The sequence below is a fragment of the Aphelocoma coerulescens genome, chromosome 2 (genome assembly GCF_041296385.1).
Source record: "Aphelocoma coerulescens isolate FSJ_1873_10779 chromosome 2, UR_Acoe_1.0, whole genome shotgun sequence".
NCBI classification, from domain to species: Eukaryota; Metazoa; Chordata; class Aves; order Passeriformes; family Corvidae; genus Aphelocoma; species Aphelocoma coerulescens.
In genome coordinates, this window is record NC_091015.1 from 78908930 (window position 1) to 78935791 (window position 26862).

General features: G+C 39.8%; 1 protein-coding gene across 9 annotated transcripts in view; it reads right to left on the bottom strand.

Annotated features, from left to right (window-relative positions):
* FARS2 (phenylalanyl-tRNA synthetase 2, mitochondrial) overlaps positions 1-26862 on the bottom strand; it is a 237803-nt gene that overhangs the window by 110381 nt on the left and 100560 nt on the right. The window lies entirely within an intron of this gene.

Here is a 26862-nt window from a genome sequence, read left to right on the forward strand (position 1 = left end):
TTGGTCCCTTCATTGTCAACCCCGCCTACTTACCCTCATATCATTGGTTAAGAGCCCTCTCCCCGCCTATCTTGTACCCAGTATAAGATCCCTGGACCCTCCTGTTAGAGTGGGGTACTGCAACACGCGTATCAGACAGTGAGGCCTGTGGAAAAGAAATATCTATGGATGGATTCTTGCTAGATGTTTCAGAGAAATGTTTATTTCTCCAGCCGCATGGCCGGGATCTGCCCAGGAACTGCTCAAGCACAGGACCCGAGGGTCCTTGCCCGTGCAGGGGAACACAAAACAACCAATGGGGAACGAGGCTGACCAGGGGCAGGGAAACCCCGTGTCTCCCGCCCAGGGCCCCTCTCCCAGGACCACATGGCGGGGGGAGGGCCCCAACACCCTCCTACCGATTTGGCTCTTCATCCCTGTCATTTCAGTGGAATAAACCTGCGTGGAAGACATATGGAGAGTCCCCTCTCTTTCTTCTTTGCCTGTGTGCCTGCTTAACAGCGACAGGAAGATACAGCCCCTTTTGGGTGAGGAGCTCTACCCCTTTTTATTGTGTGTTGGGCACTCAGTGCTGCCTTCCAGTGCGGTTTCAGCGTTGACCTCCAGGCTTCTTTGTGTTGGCACGCAAGGGGTAAAACCCCCTTCTGCCAGCTCATGGCTGATAAACCCCTCAAGTTTTATATAATATTTTGTATATGTAATAGACGTATGTACACACAGAATTACTCTACAATACTTGTAATTATATTACACTGATGACTCATAAGAATGTGATGATATACAACAGAATACTTCCATTTTTCAGTTTTCAATTTAAAACATCCAGAAAATGGCCCACAAAAGTGAGCCTTAACACAACACTTGGTGTTTCAATGAAACATTCAGATATTCTGAAAAAGTAGAATTAAGGTTGCCTGAGGAACACTAAAATGCTCTCATCTTAGCAATACATTACGATGCTGTCTACAGTGAGACAAGCAAGTATCAATCTTTCCATGAGAGTTTGCTCTGTTCAGCACAGAGAAGAGACAATGGTTAATGGTCCCTGCTTGCATTCCTTGCATTGCTGAACATGTACCCCAAGTGCTTCTTGCACTGAGCAATATTCAAGCCGAGCTCTGAAGACACATTTTTTCTTTTATGAGCTTCCCAATGAAGCATTCAGTTCCACAATATTTAAATGTTTGCAAAATATTAGACTTACTTTTTTCTTCTTCTGCATGTCTTTGTGATTTGGGCAAGTATTAGTGCCTCCTGTATTGAAGCTGGAACTTGGGCACTTTAAGATCAAAAGCATCTATTAATTTTGCTCTGAATTTGACATACCTGTGGCTTAATATTTCGGAGCACCAAGTATGTCATGGGGTTTAATGTGTTCAAAGTACAGCTCCCTATTACTATAGCTGCAGCTGTGAGTGCTTGACAGTTCGGCATATCAGACCCCATGGCCTCAAGTCAGGCACTGGGACAACAAAAAGCACACAGTTAGTGGGCACATGTGAAAAATTTAAGTTCAAAGATGTTGCTACACTCAACTGGGAACTTTTTTCCTCAGGAAGGAAGAAATGGCAGAGCAGCATTCAAGGGCACAGACTGTTCTTTCCTGCTGTCATTAAAGGCACCCATTTCATGCCTTCCAACTACTGCCTTAGTGAGGCAGACGCTTGTAAGAGCAGTATCCTCCACAAAGTAGTTCGAATTCATCCACAGATGAATGATGATCCTGGAAACTGAATCAGATGTGGTCCTTCACAGAAGAAGCAAACTCAGCAATGTCCTTTGCTTCCTAAACACTCCTAACCTCCCCTCACCCTGTTCCACCCAGGATGATGGCTTTCCAAACATGAAGGTTTCTCTCTCTGTCTCATTGGGACACAGCATGAAAGTTTCAAGGGAGCAAGCCTCCTGTGTCCTGGGGAAGTGTCGATGGATGCCTACAGACAGATGCCTAGACTGAACTGCGGAGAGCCTGACTCAGCCATGTCCACCTCACGGTGAACACTGGAGGAGTCCAGCTGACAGCAACTCATGGAACCAGAGTCACAAGAGACCACACAGCAAGTCTGAGAGGAAACTAGAGTTAAACAAACCCCTGGGGATGAATGTGTCTGAACTCTCCACCCCAGTAGTGCTCTGCTTCACCAACAGGCCCAGCTTCTGAGAAACACAGTACTAATTACTGAACACAGACACACACTTCTTATATGTCTTTTTACCTCTCCCTAAAACAACAGTCTCCTTCAATGACCACACAAACCTGAAAATAAGGTGGGCTAAAGATACAATTAGACTTCACTAGAAGTTAACTCAAAACTGCAGCAGTACATAATCTGAAGCCCACTGAAGTCAACAGGAAAAAAAACCAAACATGGAGAGCTCAGTGCAGTTCCTTCCTCACCAACTATCACCCCCATTCCATGCACAGAGCAGGGGCATGGAAGATAGACCACTGTCTTGGCAGGGATAGAGAGATGTGCCCAAGTGTGTAGTCTGTCTGTGTCAGTACTACAACAAATCAGTGGGAAAGATCCTACCTTCACCCAGTGAGTTTTGTGTCTTCCTTATGGACTGTATGAAAGTAAATACTCTGATCAGCATTGAACATAAATGAAAGGATACTGCTTTGATTAGATGGTATTTTAATTCACTGCTAAAATATTTAAATGAATTATCAGAGAAGACTATTTATCTGCTTTTCTTTCTGGAATATAAGAAGGATAATTTCTCTTGCTCATTTGAAGAACTGCAGTTTAAGTCCCCTTATTAAAGAGATTCCTTTCTCTAAAAAAGTCGCTAGTTCTCTAGGTAATATTCCTTTTTCACAGTTGGTAATTAATCTCTTGTTATGCACTGAATTTAATTTTGTAAAGGTAGTGCCACTGACACCTAAAGAAATGAATGATAAAGGAAATGTTAGACCCCCCCCAAATCCTGTAATTCCTATGTAATGACAATTAATGAAATAGTATTTTTCACTGGAATTTTTTTAAAGCACTAGATAAAGGGGATGCTGTGCTTTTAAGATTAATTCTTATTACCAAATTCTGTCTTTTATAGCTATCAGAAATAGAATTAAAATAATAATCTTTCTACAAAATAAACATACAGATAGCTTTTAATTACATCTTTTTTCTTTACAGCTTGAAAATTGACAGAAATTGCTACAGAAACTCATAACTGGTCTGGTAATTTTTGCCCTGCATTCATGTAGAGAAGTCCATCTTGAATATCACTTGTCAATAGAGGAGAATCTGAAATAAATTAACATTTAGTCTTACAGGACAGATACTAATTGGGTTGTTATTTTGTCACTGTGTAAATTTTCAGTGACCTTTCCAAAAAAGAAAGAACAAGTCAATAGAAACTGTTTCTTCTTGACTTTCTCCACCCCCATTTTAATTTTTGGTTTTTTTAAACAGCCATCTGGAGTTTCTTCATCCCTTTCCAGAAACATATAGTGTCTTTTTCTTAGTATATTTTTTAAGGTAGAAAGAATACACAAGGCAGTTTTTGTTCTTTTTTTTTTTATTATTTTACATTTTACTTTAATGGACTTTTTCTAAGTTTTTTTTATTGCAACTACCATATTCCATATTTACAGTAAATATCATCAAATTTTCTGGCACAAAGCAGCCTTAGATCTTGCTTCCCTCCTAACTTTCTCCCTCACTCAGGAAATGGAAAAAGAAAAAGCAACAAAACAAAAACACTGAGGGGTCACCTTTCAACAGCTGATGCACATTTGTACATCTTGTAAGGAAGTATCTGAACAGATAATCAGTTTATCTACATATACCCACTGAAACTTACTGAATAACAACATTTCTAAATAGAAGTTATATCAGCATAGCTGTGGATAAAGACTGAATCAGCTCAAATCCTATTACATTCACTCTGTACTCTAGCACCACGGCCTCTGAACCCTTCCCTCTGCTGGGCAAGGGATCTTGCTAATATTAAAGGCAATGGAAACCCACAGGTGTTTGAAAAAGTGGCATGACCAGCTCTAGGAATCCTCTGCCTCTCTCCTGAAAGCCAAATTGAACGCACACGCACGCAGCAAGGGAAGCAAAGAGGAGGAATTAAAAGTCTGAGCACAGTTCCAGAGCCATGACCTCACCAGGATTACAGACATGACAGGACAGCTTACTTCACTGCAGTGATAGATGGGTACAGGCTCTGCTGGGAGCAGTTTAAAACGTGACTGAACAAAGCCCAGGCAAACTGTTCTGTCTGGATTTGTGCTGAGCAAGGGGCTGGACCACAGAGCTTAGGAGATCCCCTTCAGACACACATGGTTTTGTGAGGATGGCTTAGTGTGTGTGTGCTCATAATTCTTACTAGAAAAATCATGCTCTATCTTTTCTAAGGAGGAATTTTCAGCTAGGAGAAAGTCCAAAGTAGTAACCTTAATAGAAAACTTCATACACAGAAATTACACACGATTCCAGTGGGCTACAAAATAAAAGGACCCTGGAAGATTGTATCATAATACTGCCAAAAAAAAAGAAAAAAGGAGGCAAAATATGGCAGTGTGATTTTCTTTCTCGCCAGATTACATTTTAAACTAACACACCCTGAGGTCATTTACATGCAAACCTTATGCAGTGAATGGTTAAGCATGTTATTTTGGTTTTTTATATGGCAACATCCTTTAAGCAGCATCTTTGGCTTACCTTCCTCATGAAAGCACAATCAGAAGAACTTCTATAAATGTCACTTGTTATTTATGGAAGACTTCATCATTTCAAGGCAAAGTGGACAAACAAGTTAATATTTAACACAGCTCTTGGGATTATGGCATCATTTCATAGATGAGAAAGAGAAGGGCTGCAAAATCTCCTTTAAGACAAGCTGTCTGATTTTGGGTGCCCATTCCTGGGCTTCTGCAGATTGTGAAACCTAACAAGTTCCGGCCACCCATTTAGCCAAACTCTCTAATAATTGACTACACATTTAAAGAACTCTTTGTCTTAGAGTTAGAACCCACTAATCAACAGGGTTTTTTTCTTTAAATGAAAACAAAACTCCACGCATGGCCTCACACACTCCTTTATTGCAGAATATTGCAGTGGGATCCTTAACAGTCAGCAAGATTCTAGGGGTTCCCAAAAGTTACTAAAGATACCTTATGTCCAATTACACAAGACATTGAATTTTGCAAAGGATCAGCTAACATGGCAAATTGCTGAGCTTCACGTCCTATAAAATCTACGTAGTTCCTGAAAACAATGTTAAACAGTATGTTTTGCCTTATTTTCTTAGATCTTTAGAAATAATTATTTGGATTTCGCTTTAATATTTTGGAAAGCGGAAACCTGTGCCAAGAATACATTACTGCCTATCATAATCCTGATACAATTCACTCAAATCAAGTAGATCCTGATGAAAACAAACAAAAATTTAATTGAAATTAAAGATACTAAATAATAGGAATTATCAAATCAACACACAGGTATGTAAAACCATTTAGACCAAAGGGGATTACATGCTGCAACTCCTCCATTACTAGTAAGGGATTGGAAAATTGATAATGCAAAGCAGAAAACTCCCCTGGAAGGCAACCTCACCATCTGGCTTATCTCAAACCCAAAGGGAATTAAACAATAAAAGATAATAATTTTCCAGCAGTGATGGAGCAGTGCAGAGTGGAGGACAAGAACCAGGCACAGCTGAGAGACTAATGTTTATGAAGCATTTTTGTAGCACAGTTCTTTACATCTTCTTGCAAACATCAAGCCTTAGGGAAGTGCTACAATTAACCTTGTCTTATAAATGATGAAATTTGAAGTATTACTAGTCATTTTCTCAAAGAAACCAAGTGACCAATTAACTAAGTGAACAACACCATTCTGAATTACTCATTTCTACAATTGATGTCAGAATCGTAAAAATACACTTCAGCAGAAGTTTCTGTACTCTGCCCCAACTTCATGAAGCTTCTGAACTTCCAAGTGTATTAAATTCCACATGGTGATGCTGTGTTAACAGAATCTTAATTATACAGTTTTAAATCACTTCATCTAATCAATAACCTACTAATACCATTTTTGAGGAATTTGTTCTGACAAACTGAAAACAAGCAAGAATCCAGGATTTGCATTTAAAATTCTTAAATAGTCCATTTTATCACAAGAGACTTTACACTTCCTTACAGATCTCAAGATTACACATATATTGAAAAGCTACATTTAATAAAATACATCATTTCAAGTGTGCAGTATACTGCCTGTGTGGGACAATAAGCATCATCAGGTTTTGCCTTATCAGCAAACTGCTAAGCATTCCTGGCTAGAAAAAAATATATGGAATATTTGGTTACCACATTTCTGCACTGTAGGTTTTCCCCTTGTGTTTCTCTGATACAAATACTACTAGCCATGAGACAGAAGAGTGAGACAGAGCCCTCCTCAGCTGGAGCATAGAACTTGATAACCTTCTTTTCATGATCTCTTTTTCATTAACATATTTTTAAAATATGCATACCTCTAAGAATGCAAACCACAAAATCCTGTAAAATTCTTATAGTTGCACAGACATGACTTAGGATTAAATTACTATAAACACAACAGAATGATCACAATTTCATTTTACTTGTCAGTGTCTAAGATGTATTGCACACAAGTTGCATGTAATTATAAGAGGTTTTTAGCTTCTAAGCACTATCTTCATCATGACTGCCTGATTTCCTGAACAATTTAAAATGTCATCAGCCTTTAGAATACAATCAGATTAATCAAAGTGTCCTTGGATAATTATCACATGAAGTTTGCATATATGTTAGCATTAGGTTTCTTTCTACAAAATATATGTAATTCCCCCAAGTCAGGTAAGATGGGATAGGCTCTAAGGCATAGTGATCCTTAGATGAATATAAATCCTTCCTACGTTTTGTTGTCAGAATAGAAACATAACCTCTTCTGCCAAACTCCAAGAAAGAATCACCACTAGCAGCAGATTTCAGTATGTATTCATTTTGACTTCTTAAAAATCAAATAGAGCTTGCCTAAGAAATGCATTCAGCTGTTAAAACTAGTATGTGTTTTTCATAGGTAAAAAAAAAGCTACAGAAAAGTATAAATCCTAATTTTGGATTTAAAATAAATCCTGTACATATCTATGCAACCTAGAATCAAAATAAATAAGCTTATGGATTCATGTAAAGGTAAAGAAGCTCTACTCTGAAACAGGCTTCCAGTTTATGTGCAGTCAATTGGCCAGAAGTGGAACATGTATGAAGGGCAGAACAAAAGATCCCCAAAGCACAAGAGCACAAGACAGAAAGCAGAAGGAGAGGTAAAAAGGGGAAAACACCACCCCACATTTGCACAGACTGGACTGCATAACAAGCTCAGCTGGTGTGAATTAGTATAAAAGCTCCTCCAACATCAGTGAAGCTGTGCCAATTCAGACCAGATGAGATCTAAGCTGACACTAGCCAAATGGCAAAAGAAAAAAAAAACAGCCCAGTTCTTATTTATTTCAAAACATACCATTGGCTTCACTGCTACTGCTCCTAGTTTCCTGCAGCGTAAGTAGGAGAAGAATCAGAAATAATATGTTTCCACAGTTCTACATATAAACATCTACTGACTGCACAACCAGTTAAGCTATCCAACATCATCCTGTAACAACACTTCAGATGAAATTCACCTTATTTCAGATTCACAAAGAAAGTCAGGACTGACAAAGAGCTGTAATTTTTGTTAGAAGCCCTATGAATGACTTTAGAAAATTTCACCCTTAAAGAAATCAAAAAAATTCAAAAGTTGTAAACACACAGAGCAAACCAAGAAGTGCAAAACCAGGCCAGCACCAACACCTTCCCCAACATGAGGAGATGAAAGAAAGTTTGGACCAGCATCTGCGCTTTGTCCTTCTCCAACTCTCAACAGAGTCCAGCCATGATGCAGTTCTGCACAGCTGACATGAACCTAATCACAGCACAGAAAGGAAGCTAACTCAGTAAAATCACTGGTCACAATGTTCATGGCTTGTTTGAGCTTTAGTCAAAATTTACAGTACATGCAGACAATCCTTTCACATGATCAAAGTTGCCGTTTCCTCTCCCTGCCTTGCTGATAGAGACCGCATGGTTGTCTCTGTGGTGCACAATGGCTAAAGGCACCTTGGCCACCTCCTGAACAACCTAAGTCAGCTTCCTAGTCAGGTCAACAGGAAGCTCCAGAAAGAACAATTTATCCCACTTCTTTCTTGCTGAGGTACACTAGTCAGCTCTGCTGCAGCTAGTCTGGGGCCAACACATACTGAGGATTTACTCATCTGCCAAGACTGCAGAACACACCTGCCTCTTCCAGTGATCCAAAACCTGGCGTGCTATTCCCCAGTCTTCAGCTCCTACCACTAATCTCAAGATAAACTAATCACTATGTCAGCTTTATTGAACCAGCTATTATCACAGAATCACAATTGTGTACTGATCCTCACAAATTTCTGACCTCAAAATTCACAGTCACACAGACATGTATGACAGGAAAACTGTAGTGTCTGCTTTTATCAATCTCTCCTCCGTTTGAATCCACATAGTTAAAGTAAGAAAGGAGGGTGAATTTGCACAACTACACTTGTAGCAATGCACACAAATAGTTATGAAGACGTACTGTTGTCTGCCATTAAATTGCTCCGCATTCTGTGATCATGAAGACCGCCAGAAAAACCAAAGGACTACCAGAGTGAAATGTAGACACAAACCTTCATGCAAAACATCTCCTGCTCCTCGCAGCCACCACTAGAAAGAAGAGATATTTTCACCTGCATTGTAAAGTTACTCTGGCTTGCCCATATGTGACAAAAAAGAACACAGTACTGGGAGGTGATTAGAGGAAAAAAAGTATTACGTTGCAGGAAGATTGCTGATAATATCATATCAACTTTGATACTCTTTGCCTGAGCCAAGAAACATACTCTTGGTTCCTCAGTATCACTATGGGGCTCTTCTACGTATTTGCCATGGTTGATACACTTACTTTAACACCTCTATAAATTTGATTCAATAATAAAAAGTAAGACAAGTGTAAATCATCAATAAAGATTTAAAAGTATCCCAAAAGCTTACACTGGTGTCTTAAGGTAGCGTAAGTGTAGGTTTCACTGGTGAAATAAAGGCACAAGGCCATCACTCACATTGTTAAATGGTGCTTGTCAAAAAAAAGCCAGGTCTGATTATTTCAACAATAGCAGCCAAATCCATCTGGTGCTCAGTGACCATCCAGAAATCACTTACAAGCTTCAGAGGACTGAGTTACTATTGCACATCCTCCAGATATATACACAAAATCATTACTAATCAATTTTTATTTTGCAAGAAATTTTCTTTGGCCTTCTAACCTTAAAGCTCAGCTGAGTGACAACAAGGGTTTGTTGATGAATTCAGAGTAAAATAGTGCTAGAGGGTACTTCTGAAGCCAACAGGAAACATTCTGCACCCACAGCTATATTGGTTCTAATTTTATGAGATTTGATTTTACTGTTCAATAAAGTGTCTTCCACCAGATGTGCTTTTGGGGGAGCACAGACACAACAAAAAGCAGCTGCACATCATAGCAGCTCTGATTTCATAAGCCTGGTAGTTTCAAAATTCAGCAAATGTTTTCTTTTGGACATAGTTCAGCTTCAGTCCTGCAACTAGAAGTGCCCTGCAACTGGGCATCATTGAAACTGAGAAAGGTATAACTGCAGAGACCTTGCAGAAGTAGGACCATAGTGATTTACAATTATCACACTCAACAGCAGAGCTGATCACAGTGGAACATACAAATATCAAAGCACCAAAGGAAAGAATTCTCTGAAGAACCTCTTGAGATCATCTAGTTCAATGGCCCTTGTTCAAGCTTGGCCACCGAGACCTGCCTGCCCAGAACTGGGTCCAACTGGGTTTTGAGTATCTTTACAGGTATCTTTATGAGAGACCTCAACAGCAGTCAAAAGCAAAGCATTACTCTACACAACTCTCAACTGCTCTTCCATATCAGCACAAAGAAGAGACAAAAATATTTTTAATCCATCCTTGCTCACAAAATAGGAACAAACTAAAGTTTCAAAAGAATAAGCAACATCAGTTTTGGATGGGGGAGATGGAGAAAAAAACATGAGCAAATCTGCAGATAACCTAAGTTCACGGATTTATAAGAGACCGTGCTAAATGTGTGTTGATTATTTGCTTAATACATCTGGAATGCATTTCCTCATTTATGCAAGAGGATGGTATTGGGTTTTTTCCACACAAAGAAAGATCCTCCACTGGTACTCATAAAGGCAGTAATATTTTAGGAAGCTACTATTACACTAAGAATAGTAGAGATTATCTTGCATTTTCTTGTTCACAGCTTTATAATTAACAAAGTAAAAATGTAGGCTGTTATGTTTGATGGAAGTTTCCCCAGAGAGATCAAACAATCTACAGCAGCAACAGCTTTCTATAATTCTGAATATAATTATAAGAGTGAATTTCTTTCTATGGTGTAAACAGTCATAGTTAAGTAGATGGGCCTTAGCGATTGCCACTCACATTTCTAAGGACACCTCCACAAAAGTCAGGTTGTTCTCTGCCACATCTTAGGACACTTACTAAAGTAATACTGTTAATAATACTGGGGTTCCACAGGGTTCCATCCTTGGCCCACTCTGCTCTGCACTGGGGCGGCCTCACCTCGAGTGCTGGGGGCAGCTTTGGGTGCCACAATATGAGAAAGACATTGAGCTATTAGAGAGTGGTCAAAGGAGAGCCACAAGGATGGTGAAGGGTCTGGAGGGGAAGCCTTACGAGGAGCAGTTGAAGTCACTTGGTCTGTTCAGCCTGGAGGAGACTGAGGGGAGACCTCATTGCAGTCTGCAACTTCCTCATGAGGAGGAGGGGCAGACACTGATGTCTTCATTCTTGTGACCAGTGACAGGACCCGAGGGAACAGCCTGAAGCTGAATTGGGGGAGGTTTAGGTCGGATATCTGGAAAAGGTTCTTCACCCAGAGGGTGGCTGGGCACTGGAACAGGCCTCCCCAGGGAAGTGGTCACAGCACCAAACCTGGGTTCAAGCACTTGGACAATGCTCTCAGTCACATGCTGTGATTCTTGGGGTATCAGGAGTTGGACTCCATGACCCTCATGGGTCCCTTCCAACTTAGCATATTCTATGAATGATTCATGCCATATAAACAAATGCATGTTTATAGTTTGGGGTACTTTATATCAACATTACACTGCTGAATCTGGCATCAGCACTGCAAATTTAAGGAACATTAATCAGAAAAACAAGGACTGAACAAACCAGTACCCAGAAACGTTTCTTCCAAAATTTGATCCTTTTTGCCATAAAAAAATAAAATAAGATCTCTGCTGTGCTTAGTGGAGCTGTGTGATCACATACACAACAGTGCATATTTAGATAGATAGATAGATGTCTACACACCATACAAAGACACACAATCTTTCTAAACTAATATTTTTTGAGTTATAAAGAAAAAGTTTTTTAGTCCCAATGGCTGATAAGAACTAAGCATGCTGCTGAAACACACTTGGGATCAAGGCTTAGGAGAGGTGCTTTAGAAAATAACAGTACAGTACAATAGCTGAAAGGAGCAGCCTGAAGAATAATGCCAAAAAAGGACAGACAATACTCATTGCCTGATGGCCTAAAGTAACAGTAAACATCAGGCCATGCCCCAGGCCTTCAAAGTATGAATTGAGGCTACTACAGAGCAAGAAAGTCGTGTCAGCATTTCTCCCTCAATGCTGCAGGGGCATATGCTCCTACAAAACTCAGGACCAACATCATAGATGCCCAACATCTGCTATGGTTGAAAATATCACAGAAGCTCCTCTCAGCCTGTATCTCTTCAAGAAGATCAAATTTTCTGTCTTAGCCACAAATGGCTGAAAAGCTCTTTCACCACTACAGCTCTTCTTCACAGGGAAAAATCTTCCTACACAAGATTCTATGCCCTGAACATCCTTCCACCTTGAAGTTGCATCACCTGCCCTTCTGACTCCTGCACTTTCTCTCTCATCATTCACCTAATCTAAACCCAAACTACTGTCTGGAGAGAGGTGGTGGCACAAGCTGAAAGCACAGACATTAGATAACTGTATATTAACACTTTCCATTTTGCTTGATCCCCTCTACCCTTTGACAAAGAGGTACAATAATGAAATTGGGTAATACAACAGCTATCAAGACCTCCCAGATTTTCATACATATAAAAACCTATAAAAACACATACAGCTTAGAAGTACACTCTTTAAAATGCAATACAAAATCTAGATACATAAACATATTTCAAAAGAAAGATAAATCACCTCTTGTTTGCATTATTTTCAAAGGAAGTTTTGGATTTTGGCCCCTCAGAAAGAATAATCTTTTAATTAATGGCACCAGTAGTAGAAATAAAAGATTAAAACATAAGGCCTTCTGATCTCTACCTCTTTTAAGTACTAACAGCTAAAAAATCAAGAGCACATAAGAATGAGATGGTACTGCAGGATTCCAGTTACATGTGTCCAGTAATGTCCAATGCAGTTGCACTGCCATTACCACTAAGACAGTTATTCATCACTCATTTTCACTACTCAGGTTTATCAGCACACAACAGACACAAAATGCAAGATTTTCTTGCATGAGTTTCTTCTGTTGGAAATGAAGGAAGCACATATGGTTCTGTTCATCGTTCCTGTCCTGATTCTCATTAGGGAAGCAGCTACAAAAACATGACAGCTTCAATGCTCCCTCATGTTTTAATCAGCTTCTGGCACAAAACTTGATGATGTGACTAAACAGAAACATTCTGATATGGTCAGGTGTGAAACAATCCAGACCAGAAGAGAGGTGGGGGATAACCCTGTAAAACAATAATGCAGAGAAGATAGTAAAGCAAGGCATTCGGATTCTACCTTGATCTTACTCTTGGGACCAAATTCCATGGGTAAAGAAAAGAAAGAACTACACTCTAACAAGTATCACCTTACTTGCTGTCTTTTGTGAAATAAACCCTGTCTTTTCCCTGAGCTCCATTTAGGACAGTAGCCACAAAGGACACAGCTGTCAGGCAGTACTGTATTTGCAAACAGATCCTAAAGACCACACATTCAAAGGTCTCTTCTCCCCAAGTATTCTAGAAGAAATACATTGATGCTTCAGATACTACTTTGTTTTGTTTAAGACTAAAATTGTAGGAGAAAAAAAAATGGATCAAAGGTAAACAATCATCAGATTTGCCTTTCTTTAATTGGTAGTATCTGTGAACAAAACTTATGGTGCAATGTTCTTGCATCATCTGTGAATATTTGACTGCATGCAGTTACGCTTCTGAAACTGAATAAAGGATGTGAATAAAGAACGCAAGAGGAGAACAGAGTATTCAGCAAACACCTAAGGAAACCATCTTATCAAATTCTGATTCATCTGTAAAGGAACTATGCTACACTGAAAAGTGTATTTATCCATTTTGTCTTAATTAAAAATGTTCTTAATACTATAACAGAAAGTGTCTGTGCTCTTCTGTTGACAGCAGCTGTGCAGATTATACAGAGATTAGAACTGATGTGCCCAAACTGCAGAGTTCAGTACATTTTGGTCTTTTTGTTAACCTGTTATTCACAGTTATGCTGGGTTTGAAGCATTAACGTGTGATAAAACCAGCAACCAAACAGCATCCAGGATCAGTGGTCATTCATACATTCATTGATACAACAATTTCAGCATGTTCAGCAGAATACACGAAAGCACAAATGTATTTAATAAGAACATTCACCACAATTTTTGTATATGAAAAATGGTTAAGCAAAGGACTGAAATCTTTCTGAAAACCTCAGGGCTTTTTTTTGCCCCTGAGACTGCAATGTAGCTAATTTATTATACACAGACAATATTTACGTGAAAAATGGAAAAAATGCCATCTTGGTAGGAATCAGGAAATAATTTTGCTATTCCACCATCCTTACAAAACTGTCATACAACATCAATACTGTCAATCAACAGTGTCAAATTTTGAAAGCAACTCTTTTTTTTCTGATTGGTTAGTACTACTGCATTTTACAGAAAAAGGTTAGCCAGGTCAGATTTCAAAGATGACCAGCTCTTAAGATAATCTGAAACTTCAAGCAGCAGAGAACAGAGACTGTTAAAGAGTGTAGCCTTCAAAATAAAATCCTTTGTTGAGAATACAAAGCCTTTTTTCAGTAGGAAAAATGACAAAAAGCACACATTCTTTAAATATACATTTTGCCTCTTAGCTTTACTCCACAAAGATGCTCTTTAGCACCAAGAGCACAGCCAGTAATTTGTTGTTACAACCTGACTTTCCTGATACGGTCTTGCTTTTGAACTTCTAAAAGTGTTTTAAATTCCCAAATAGTCTTGTCCCACTTAATGCAGTCTGTTCCATTTTTGGATCATAATTACTAAAAATAGCCTTAATTAGCATTATATAACAGAAATGAAACAATAATCAAAAATTCAAAAGAAACAGCTCTGTAAATTTTGGGCACTGACTGAGAAACAGTATAGCTGATCCTTCAACAATCTCTGAAGCCAACTGCCTGACGAGCAATATTAATTTCAGAATAAATCAGAAACTGTTTTTTTAATTAAGCACATGTAACTAACAACACTGAATACTGAGGTATGGCAAGCTATGGAATAGGGGGATAAGGGGAAATAAAGAATTAACCAGCTAGCATCAATATATAACATATTTCTCTCTTTCCCACCAAGTATCCATGCTGTGTTGCCGTCTCCAAGAGTAAAGAACAATGTATCCAAAGTATTTTCATGCTGTCTTAACTGGTATTACCTAAGTGCTGTATTTCTAGCCCTGTTTAAATTAAATTAAATTAGCCCTATGCTGTTTAAATTATTTATTGGCTGGATAGAAATGATGAGACCTATCACATTTGAAGGTCCAAATCTGCTTGCACTCCCTTGGACAGCTGTGTACTAGTACTACAGCAGGTCTGCCTAAGTATTCCTCAATACATAATGAAAAAACATCCTCCCAATGCCAAGAACTATAATTTTGGAGCAAAAGAACTGCTAACCCTTAGAATTTATTCTATTTGTTGTAATTGATGACTATGACTTTTACTTATGTAGATAAAACTGTGCTGAAGGGATTGGTTACTTTGGACAACTATCCTTTATCCCTGTTAAAATCTTAACCCTTAATAGTTGCTACAAGTTCATTACCACAATGGGGGCCATCACTCCACTAAGGTCCTTCTTTCAAGGAATGGTAGAGAAGTAGATCATCCTTCATTTTTCTTGTCCTTTTTCTTCCCCCCTGACATTACCAACTTTTCTTCTGCTAGTATCACCCATCTTTATCTCCAGAAATACATCTTGCACAATTGAGGATGGTGGTCAAACATCTTCCAGTCAATCCACTTCCAAGCCTGAAACTAAGACAATGCAATCTGACCCAGAACGCAGAAAATGTCAGAGTGCAAGGCCTAAAGAGCACTTCTGTGAGCAGACACATCATACATGGAGTACTTGTGGATCCCTCCTTATTTCACATCTTCCCGAGTGAAAAGTATTAGATGTCCTCTATTATCTGATACCATCTCCCTCACAGAATGGCTACAGTGGGAAGAGACCCCTGGAGATTATCTAGCCAAATCCTTCCTGTTGAAACCAGGGTCAGTTAGAGCAGGTTACTCAGAAAAATGTCATATAGTTGGGCTTTTAATAACTCCAAAGAGAAAGGTGGAGTTTTTTCTCCACAAATGTGGCATTATGTACTAACATCCTAAATTACCCTCAGCAGTGTGACCAAAGCCTACCAAGTCATGAAATCACCACAATTTGAGCTGGACCAAGGAGATGCCCCAAAAGCATGCTAGCCCACTCTGAAGAATAAGCTGCTTGGAACTGCTACTTGATTAACTCATGCAGTAATCAGGAGAGATAAAAATACAAGGATCAATAAAGAGAACAACCTATGCTTGTCAGGTAAATGTACAAAGAATGAAACAGGAAGAAGCAGAACTGTAAATAAGTGAGACAATAAAACAAACTCAATTCTGGCTGACAACTCTACTTCATTTTTTGGTGTCAGAACAAGATTTCTCCCATACTCCTAAAGCTGATGGCAAGTGTTCTTACTGATGGAATGCTGCTTCAGAAAACTGTGCCTTGTTCTGGTTATAGTCAACAATTCATACCTTTACTGAAGGACATATCGAAAACAAATGGAAGATCAAAGGAAATCTTTGACATCTTTTATGATTGATAGTCTTTGGAGTTTCAGATTGTGCCTCTCTTAAATCCCTACTAACTCTGGAAACCTCTTAAAGTAATGATTTTGCTGATGGCAGCATGTGTGAAACTATATTAAGCTTGAAAATACATCTCTTTGATGAATGAAAGGAGACCCTGAAGTGCTAATTCCTCCAGCATTCTTTTCTGCTCATTTACCATTTCTCAAGAAGCTGACTGAAGAGCAGCTAGGAAACACTGAGTTGTATCACTCTGCAATTCACATTCAGGAAGAGCTTCTGGGACAGTTTGCTTTACATGTTCTGATTATTTTATTAACATAAACCTTTCAGAAATTAAGCATGGTCATTAGAAGCCAGTTTCCCTTTTCACCATTTCCTGAATTTAGTTACAATTTATAAATACTATATGTGGGCTCTCTTCAGTGGAGGGGTTTCTCTGCAATTCCAGTTCTTTGGCAGTACAAAGGTAACTTCTTTCGCCTGTGGTAATGCTTTATAAAACACACCATCTGGAAAACTGAAACGTGCACCTACCACATTGCCTCATTATTCTACTCAGGAGTTATGGGATACAAAAAGACCAAGACATGTTCACAAGAACTACAAAAGTGGGAGTGAAAAGCACAGGGTCAGTCCCAAACTCTATTTCACTCGTTACCTTCTTTTTCCCAGGAAGCTAGAAGAAGCCTGCTTGTTAAATCCTCCTAAACATTATAATTTTTTTTTTCCTTTTTCATTATAACCATAGCCTAGAATGACAATTTTGAATGCAGGACTCATGTTAAAAAACATCTGGAAGCATGTACAGGCAATTTCATATCTACAGCCCTCATTTTACTCCTTCACAGCTTTTATTTTGGGGTCTGAATTTTGATTTTAAGAAGCAAAGGGTCTAGGATGAATAGATCCCAAATCTAGAAACACTTCAGCAGGGTAAGTTGCTTCAAATTTCTAAACCAGAAATAAAGAAAATGTCTTTTCATGCTGCCAGCTTACTTAGTTTCACCAAGTCTTTCCATATTTAGCTGAGTCGGGTTTTTTCTCCCAGACTCTGACACAAGAATCTACAGCTTTCAGAGGTTTAAAAAGTGATGTTTAACTCTTGTCACAGTCTGAAGATATGGCTTAGACACAGAACCAAAGAAAATGAACCCACGCCTAACATTTTTAAGCAGCTTTTTAAAATTGGCATCATCTGTGATGTCTTTGACTACAACTTGCAATGCTTCTAGAGAGGCAAGGAGCTGGAAGCAGCTGTCTGACCCAGGCAGTAAGCTTCAATTGACTAGTTTCCTCCAAACACCAAAAACTCAAAAGTTTTTAGTACCAGACTGCACTAGTGAGCAAATTCTGAAAAACTGACATATATTAAAAGTGAACATGGAATCTATATGAAATGTAGTATTAATACATCCTCAGCTTTTTAGGTTTTGAAATAAGGAACTAGCAGCGCCACAGTTTTCTGCACTGAACTGAGGTCCTGAAAACATTAGAGCTGGGTAAATTGCACACCTGGCAAATGGAGAGGGGAGCAAAGACCAGTACACAGAAACACACAAGAGATGTGAAGCTACTCCAGATCACATCACAGGCAGCATTTCAATGCAGTGGCTGAAACAACAGCCTCTTCCCTCTTTCCAAAGGCCTGTCACTGGAATATTTTCCCAAGAAAAGGGACTCCAAGCACACGTGTGACAGTGCAAGTTAGTTGTTTGAGGCAGCTTTTAAAAACAATGTTAAATGGCTCTCAAGTGAGTCCAGACATTGCATTCTCTGCTGCTCCAACACTCAGACCATATAAAGCAAATATTACATATGCTTTGCTAAAATCTGTTCAAAAAATCCAGATACTGCAGGTGATTCGGATTGTCTTTATTACTGCAATGGCCTGGTGGAAAGAGATGTCCCCACACAGGACTGCAGACCCATCTCCCCGAGTACTCCATAAACAAACTCTAAGCACTCCAAGGAGGTTACAGCCTAAACAGATGAGAGGAAAGAAGCATTCTTCATCCCAGTTTTCAGATGAAGAATTGAGTTATAAAGTGATATAACACATGCTCCATAAGGGTGGTGAGGCCCTTTCTATGTGCTACTTGACAGTCCACCAAGGACCATTTATCTCTTGGTGCTCCATCATCCCTTCCTTTTTGGAAGCGCCTAGGAAGAAAATTTCCCTCCCTTTACAGGAACAAAACAGCTCCTGCAGCACCAGGGAACCAACTCCCATTAGACATAGAGCATCACAACACCCAAATACCTCAGGACAACTTGCCCTAAATGACCTAAAGTCACATAAAAAAAGTCACAGACTTTCTGACTCTTTACCCACAACACTGCTATGGTTTTTGTGCTATTTCATGAGTAATAATTTTCACTCTTGCGAAAGTTAACCTAACTCTCATGTATAAGATAAAAATTACTGAGTAAGTTGTGAGGGGACAGAGGATATGGAAGATGCCATCGCTTAGGTGAGCTACAAATAAAAGTACTGTTTGTGTCCTTTAAAGATGGTGCATTTAAAAAAGGTCAGTAGAGTAAAAAGAAAATGTCATTTTTGCAGCATTACCTTCTGCTTTATTTTTTGCCATTTTGCATTTGTCCCATGCCACTGATATATTCTGTTTAAAAGTTTCAGCACTGCCAAAATATAGCCACACTCAGCAATCCAATAAAAAAACAAACAAAACTTTTACTTAGAGAGCATTTTAAGATTTGAAAGGATTATACAAACAACCTCTTTGCTTGTTTCTGTACCTTTGATGATTTGTCTGCCCGGAAAGGTAGAAAAAAATTCTAAAATAAATATTTCAAAAACAAGTCAAATTAAAAAGCTAAGCATACAATGATTTACATTCAGCTTGTTGCTTTGGAACTGCTTCTGCTGAGGATTAAAATCCATAAATTTCAGGAGAATTACTCTTGATTTTCAAGCATGCAAATTGAATAGCTGCATCCAAGATTATCTTTGATCCCTCTGTTACTAAGTACAACTATTTCCTTCATCAAGAACACAAGAATTTCTGGATCTACTCTGACAGTAGTTTTAACTTCTTACAACCCATTAAAAATATCAGAAAAATAGAAAATTTTCTTTTTGAAAACCAAGCTGCAGTAATTAGGCATATTATTTCTAAATTGGAGTCAACTTCAGCAGGATATGGGGAACTAGAAAGAAGAAAAGCAATTTGATCCCAAATGAAGCAATGTCAAACAAATTATTGGGTGGACAAATTTCTAAATACTGCATTCAAATATTCAAATACTCTGTTCTTGGGAAAAGCAAAAGGTAGTGACAGAAAAGAGTTTTCTGAATTTTTCTAAGGACATAAAATTTCTCAGATCTCAAACGGAGACATACTGGTACATTATATTGAGCATTTAAGAGATATTAAGGGAATTGAAAGAATTTTCAATGATGCTGGTGACATTCATTTTCAATGTTAATAACCTATTTACTATGATAGCAGCTTAATAAGCTTTTAACTGGCAGAAGTGGAATTACACTGCAATATGGCATATTAACATTATGAAGAAAAAACCCCACAGTTCCTTGCCCTCATCATTCAAATATTTTTAATCTTTATTTTAGGGAGATAATTAGGAGAGATCTTCTCTCCTTTTTCTACCTACGCAGGAAAATTCCAACCCCATTTGTTAGGATCCAAAATCTACTTGGGCACTGCAACAGGTGCAACCTGCCTGTTATCTCTGCAAACCTACAATCCAGAATAGCCTCTTCTGTCTGGTTTTCCCTCTGCACAAAACCACAAATAGTAAATGTCACTATTATGGGACATATTGGAGTCTCAAGCTATGCAAAATAATAAGTCTATCCCTCTCCAGTAGAATTTGTTAATTCTTGCCAAGCAGAAGGTCCACCTATCTTTGAAATCCTGATGTATGCAACATGGCTGGATCGAGTCTCCCACTTTTCTTATGTGACTTGCTCTTATTGTTTCACAAATCTTGTTGCAAAAGATGAAATTACAAGTAGCATCTCTGTAAGACACTACCACCATCTACTTCACCAACACAGAAAGAATGTTCCATTTTACTGTAGACAGCCTATCACTTCTGCCAACTGTCTAAAATATCTCTGCCACAAAGAGAAACCACTGTACAGAAACCACTACGTAAACTGCTTTACTTATGGGAATATCTTGGGGTGATCAAAAATAACATTTTTCACTACTTGCTTCCTAGGTGCAACGCAGCACACATACCATGTAGGGAATGCTAGAAGCGTGTAAGCCAAATGCTTCCTGTTAAACTGAAAAAGAAACATCTTTCCTTGTCCTGTAAGTGCAATCACTCAATTCCACAAAGATTTTTGGAAAGTATTTCAGGAGAGAACTAACAGGGGTTCATTTAAACTGGCATTTCAGTAGCTGTATCTTAAAATGAAAAGAATCAATCCAATTTAAAATGTTTGAGCATTAGACATTCGTATATCCTACCTACCTGTACATTACACTAATTTAATACTAGGTTAGAGTATTTCTAATTTATTTTCCATGAAATTTTAGAGCATATTACCAAAGTAAGTACGATCCTGATGAAAGTTCCCTACCTAGTGAAGCTTGATGCGGAATGTTTTCTAATTGTTCTGCATCAGAGATTGTTTCTGAACATATTTTTAGATGTACCAGTCTGTCCTGGGCTGACGCTGTGAAGCCGCTTCATTCCTTCACCGCCCGCTCAGTGCCAGGGACGCTGTGCCTCTGACACGGACCCGGGGCCGGGCGGGGCCGGGGCACCGAGTGCGGGGCGGTGGAGCGGCCGGGCCCAGCGCCTCGGGGGCTCTGGGGCTCGGCGGGGCTCGGCAGCGAGTGCGCCGGGAGCGCTGTGCTGCTCTTTGGGTTTCCTTTGTGTTCCGGCTAGCAGGAAAAAGGTTCTGTTGGGCTTTTTCTTGTCCTTTTTTCCCCTTCCTCCCTCTTGCCTCACTGCCTCCTTTCCCTCCTCGCCGGTCCGGGGAGCCTGCAGGGGCGGCCTCGGCTGGTCTGAGCCCAGGTGTCTGTTCCCGCTCCGGGAATTTGTTGTATTTAGAGGTTGGTTTTTTTCTCCCTGTTCTACCCTGTTTTGTTTGGCATTAATGAGTAATTTGTTCTTTCCACTTTCACCTGCTGTGACCCACTTGTCTTATTGGTGGAGGAAAAGGGGAGGCCCTTTCCCTTCGGAGGACACACTCATTCCGGAGTGTTTCCTCCTGAAGTTTTGTCTCCAAAACCGAGACACAATACTGTAAATAAAAGGTACTTGGCCGACAGACACCCTTTACCAGGACCCCCTGCATATTGCAGAGAGCCCATACATCCAAGATAGGCATGAAGACAGCTTCCAGTATCACACTGGTTTTGGAGCAAGAAAAAGCTTGATTTGGTTTTGGCCAAAACACAAAGGGTATCAATCACTGCTAATTGTTCCCAGGGGACTGGTGATATGCCCAGCTTGTAAATATAAATGTATTTCACATAGGTCACTAAACAGTACCCAGACAGTGATTTTTAGTCACTACCTACCTGGGCCAGGTGCAGACTGGCCTAAGAGTGAAAGGCTCTAGACTCAGTTATTAATCCCCTGAACCACTAGCTCCCCTGGCTCTTTACTTGTCATAACCCTCAATTTAGAAAATTGAGAAGAATCAGTACAACAAACAGGAAAGGTGTTGATACACAAATAGGAAAGGTGTTGATATTTCCAATTTCATTTTTAATTACAGAAAATCTCTGGCAAGGTTACAAGTCCTTTTTGCACCATAACAAACTGTTACTCCTCTAGGGCTTAAATTCACACTGAGGAAAGAAAACAAACACCATCAAGTTTTGATTACACAGACAATGAAAAAGACAAATGCCACAGCACAGGTGACTGGACACTACAGCTTTGTGCCTTGCACAGACACATTGCACTGGATCCAAAGCAGTAATGGAAATTCTCCAGGGCATCAGAACATGCTTGACTGTCCTTCAAGTCCTTCACTCCTACTGCCTATCCTTGTCCAGCCAGAAGTCAGGTTTTCTCAGTTTCCCAATGGAAGAAGGTCTACGGCATATTTTAATCGACATTATTCTATTAAATCATAGGTCTATAAAACTCTGAGAGATACTATTGAAGATATCAAAACAGGCACTGAGCTGAGCTGTGATTTAAACCCTTTCAAACTGCAATATAATTATTTCAATGAGTTATGAAGAGGTATATACCCCAAAAAAGACAGTTAAACTACTGCACAACCATTATTAGAGATGCTGAAACAAGGACAGGCATAGCAAAATTAGCCATTACATTTTTAGGACTAAATCTACAACAAGAGTTTGCTCAAGGATTGAAAGAACTTAAGTTGATTCATGGTGAACCAGCATCAGTTTCAGGCCTTCAAACCCAAGAAGTCTTGATCCCTGTGGCTCCTGGGTGCTGGGAATACCCCTGGGCCTCCTTGGGGAAACACTCAACAACCCAATCTTTGTTTCATTTCCCTCCTGCTCACAAAAAGTAGATGGCAAAGCTATGTTCTTGAGAAGCCATGGGCATTGCCTGCACCCCAAAAAAGGTAAGCCATTCATTAGTCTTCTTGCTTCCCCATCCACTCAGGAGTAGGTGTGACTCACATAAGGCCAAAGAGAAAGACCTTGCTATGCTTCTCAGAGCAAGCAAGCTGAGCAGGACACCAAGATGAGCTGCCCAGGAAGAGCATCAGGAGTTCCAATCATTTTTTTATGGAGAGGCGTGCCTGAATCTCTTCTTTCTGGCACTAGAAACCTTCCCCCAGTACCCTGGGAAAACAATTCTGGTTCACAGCAGCAATGAAAGATGAGAAGAAATACAGCAGAAAATGAAAGGCTATGAAAGTTGTGGCACAGACAGGGAATGAGGAAATTATCATAGCACCTGAGATGAAATGAACTAGCTGTAATGTGAAGGGACAGAGATAAAAGATACTACAAGAGAAGCTAGCACAGCAGGAGGCACTGATGCAAATGAATGGATGGAGTCAGTCAATGGATGTCTAATCAGATTGTTAGCCTCCTATGACAGAGGTGGGACACACTACATATGACTCTAAACATAAACTGTTTAAAACTTTCAGACAGAAAAAGACCTAGTAGAGAGATATGCCACAGTTTCAGGCACTCTGGGTAAAAAAAAAGAAAAAAAACTATTTCACTACTAAACAAATTACATAAGTGCAAGGTTGCAAAAACAAAAAAGTATTAACACAAATTGGTTTAGCTGTACAAGATTTATCAAGTTAAAATAAAGTATGTTTTCAGGCTACATTCATTCGAGCTTCATTTGTATCAAGAAAGGCACTGAAATAATCAAATTATGGAGCCCCAAAAGCATTTAATAATCAGAAAAATGAAGCAGATGCACTAATAAAATTAACATTAATAAACTAGGTCAACACTGAGGAAAGAAAAGAGTGATGGAGGAGGAAGAGAGCTCCACCCAGAGCTGCTCCTGCAGGGTGCCAGCTCTGGCGCTGCACTCCCCGCACAGCGCTGTGCAGTAATGACTGCAGATGATGCAGCTCTTTGACCTCTTTAACACACACATTGCTCACACTGTCTCCGTAGAATCTCTGCTTGCTGCAGCGAGCATCCAAATGGTTCCTTAATATAGAAACCTGTGAGGAAATGCTCCCTCTATCAGTAGTTTATCAACCCTCAGATTAGGAAAGAGGTCCTTTAAGCCTCGCAGGCTTATCTGCAGTGCCGTAGGAGTCTGAAGAGGCGAGCAGAGGACAGTCAGGCTCTCGAGGCATCCCATGATCTGTGGCTCAGGAGGTAATTTCAGCTTTCCTCACCATGAGTATAAACACCACCTGCTCACCTTGCCTAAAATGATTAGAGAGAACAAACCTGAATCCAGCTGTGTCACCCCTACTCTATTGCCCCTTCCCAAAGCTGGGCAACCTTTTGTGTGAAAATAACTCCACAAAAATCAAAGGAACGAAAGGCAGTCCTTAAGATTTTGGCTCCTGGTGTTTTAACACATAAACACTACATACAATAAACACTGAGGAGTGGTGATGACTGCTAGCTGAACCAGTAAATGCAGTGGAGAGACAGAACTGCTCTGTTCCGTCTCAGAATCTGACCCACTCATGTTACAAAACAGATGCATAAATTATTACAGTGATTATGCAGAGGAGCAAGATTATGCAAGTGCTAAGCACTGCTGTTATAATACAGATACACAAACGAGTATAAAGGGGCCTAGGGATGTAACATTTCTCTTCAGCTTTCTTAGGAGGGTAAAGAAAGAATGAGAAAGAGGGGGCTGGATAAATGCAGTCAGAGGGAATTATTTAGGCAGGAAAGACAGAACTCCTGTCTTTATGCCAAGTACTCCCTTGCTCACCTAGGGAAAGATCCAGCACAGCAGCAAAACTGCAGAGGTAGAAGCACAAAGGCAAAGAACTAAACTGTTCATTAAAACTCAGGATTGGAAAGAGCTGACAAGCAGTATAGTGCTGTAGATTCTTCTCAACTTTCTGGCACAGAAAAATCGGGAACAACTGCCATTTGAAAAAAAGGAGAGAAAAAAAAATCAAGGACAGAGAAACAAAGTCATAGGCCAGTTCTGAAGAGCGGGGCATGGTAGCAGAGGTGCACAAAAGCTGTACATACAAGTGTGGTGAACTTTGAAGCTTTCTTAAAATACAGTCTAGCTGTTATTACAAATCCTGACATCAAAACCGCTACTTTTAAATCCCCTTCCTCAAAATGAAGGTTAACACAAGATTGCAAAGACTCCAAGATGACTTTGGATGCAAAAGCAGAACATTTAGTGATGTGCACAGAGGATAAACCACTGGCAGAAGCTCTAGCAATTCTAGAAACCAGGCTGGCTGCAGGCAGTCCATCATGTCATACTACTATGTGCCAGTACAGAGAGAAAAGGTCAGGACAATCATACAATAACCTAAAAAACAAAAGAAAGAAAAAGTCATAAACATGTAACTGTAAGTAGTTTCAAGTCTGTTTATCAGAAAGCTCATGAACACAAACCTTTAGCCTCAGAAGTGAGAGCAAGGTCCCCAGGGGTGCAGGGGCCATTTCCACCTCATACCCCTCAGCCTGTGCCCAGACCCTCCACAGCTCCCACCCTGGCCCTAGGAAGTGCCAAAGAAGCCCACACACACTCGAGCACCAGCCTTCACCTGCTCACTGTGAACCGCTGGGCCTCAGGAGCCTCAGGCTCTGGACCTGAGTGTCCCTTCTCTGTGGCTGGGGCAGGAGGTCACTGTTCCTCGGTCACTGCTCCTTGGTCACTCATCCCTGCCTCTCCCTGGCAGGTGCCTCAAGCACAGGGTGCCTCCTGCTTTTCCCCATGGGTCTGCCAGCACAACTTTTGTGAGTGACTGGCCATTAAACAAACTCCACCAGCCTGGTCCCATTACCAGAATGTACACCTACTGCTTCACATGTCCCAGACAGGCCAGGGACCAGCCTGAAGGAAAAACCTATCACGGAAATAAAACAAACTGCTGAGGTCAGGGACCTTTTCAACCAGCAGAACTTGGCTATGCCACTGGAGCCCCCAGCTGAAATGTCCCTGAAACCCTCAGGGCAGGAATCACCTCAGTCCTATTCCAAGATGGCATGAGGGATCTTTTAGCAACAGAAGAAAATCCCTGTCCTCCTCTCTTTTCATTAAGAGTATCAACAGGTTTTAGGAGAAAGAAATCACTAAGACACTACCCAAAGATTACACAGTATTTACTGGAATTACAGTGCATTGCCTCAAAGGGATATGAGCTTATTCAGGCAACGTAACAAAAGATCAGAAAGATGTATTTTAATCCTCACCCAATATTTTCAGTGCTGTTGCTCTTGAAAGCACATATTCCTTGCTTCTTATAGAATGCATGGTCTGTTATGCCGATATTATAAACCACATTTTCAGCTCATTTTTTTCCCTCCAGTTTGATAAATAGTTTTAAATCATGCTTAAAATAGCACGTTTAATATACTGTATGAAAATTCAAATTAAGACGCAGGTAACTTTGGTAAATTAGAAAAAATGGTGTTCTTATTCTACAAAAATTGCCAAAATCCCCCAATACTTCCCATCTTGAATTCCCCTTGTCCCCTGTAGCCTGAGCCTCCAGCCCAGCTGACTACTGCTGTCACAGAAACCCTCCTCTGTAGAAATTTTCTCTATTAAAGGAAAAGCTCATGGATAAATTAAGAATCAAAGGCAATAGATTTAACACAAACTCCTACAGTACTGCTTTTACCCAAGCTTTTGAAGATTTCCTTCCCATTCCTCAACTTGCCCAAACAACTGAAAGGTTTGAAAGATTAATGTGACCAAAGATTTTTTCTTAGTGATGTTGAATGCCAGAAGCAAAGCCTAAGGTGAAATACAGATATATGGAAAGACTAGTTTGAACAGGCTTTATTATGGCCAGTTTGTTATATCTCATTTTACTGCTCATATTTTTCTTGCTTGTTTCCTCATAATGATGGCTTAAATACCTCGTCTTCAAAATCTACCAAAGATGCACTATCAACACATATAAATATGCCTGTAAGCCACTAAGAGCCATTTTTCTGGAATTTTTTAGAGGATGGCATACTGTTAGTAGGTAATTTATATATCTATTTTACTCCAAGGTCT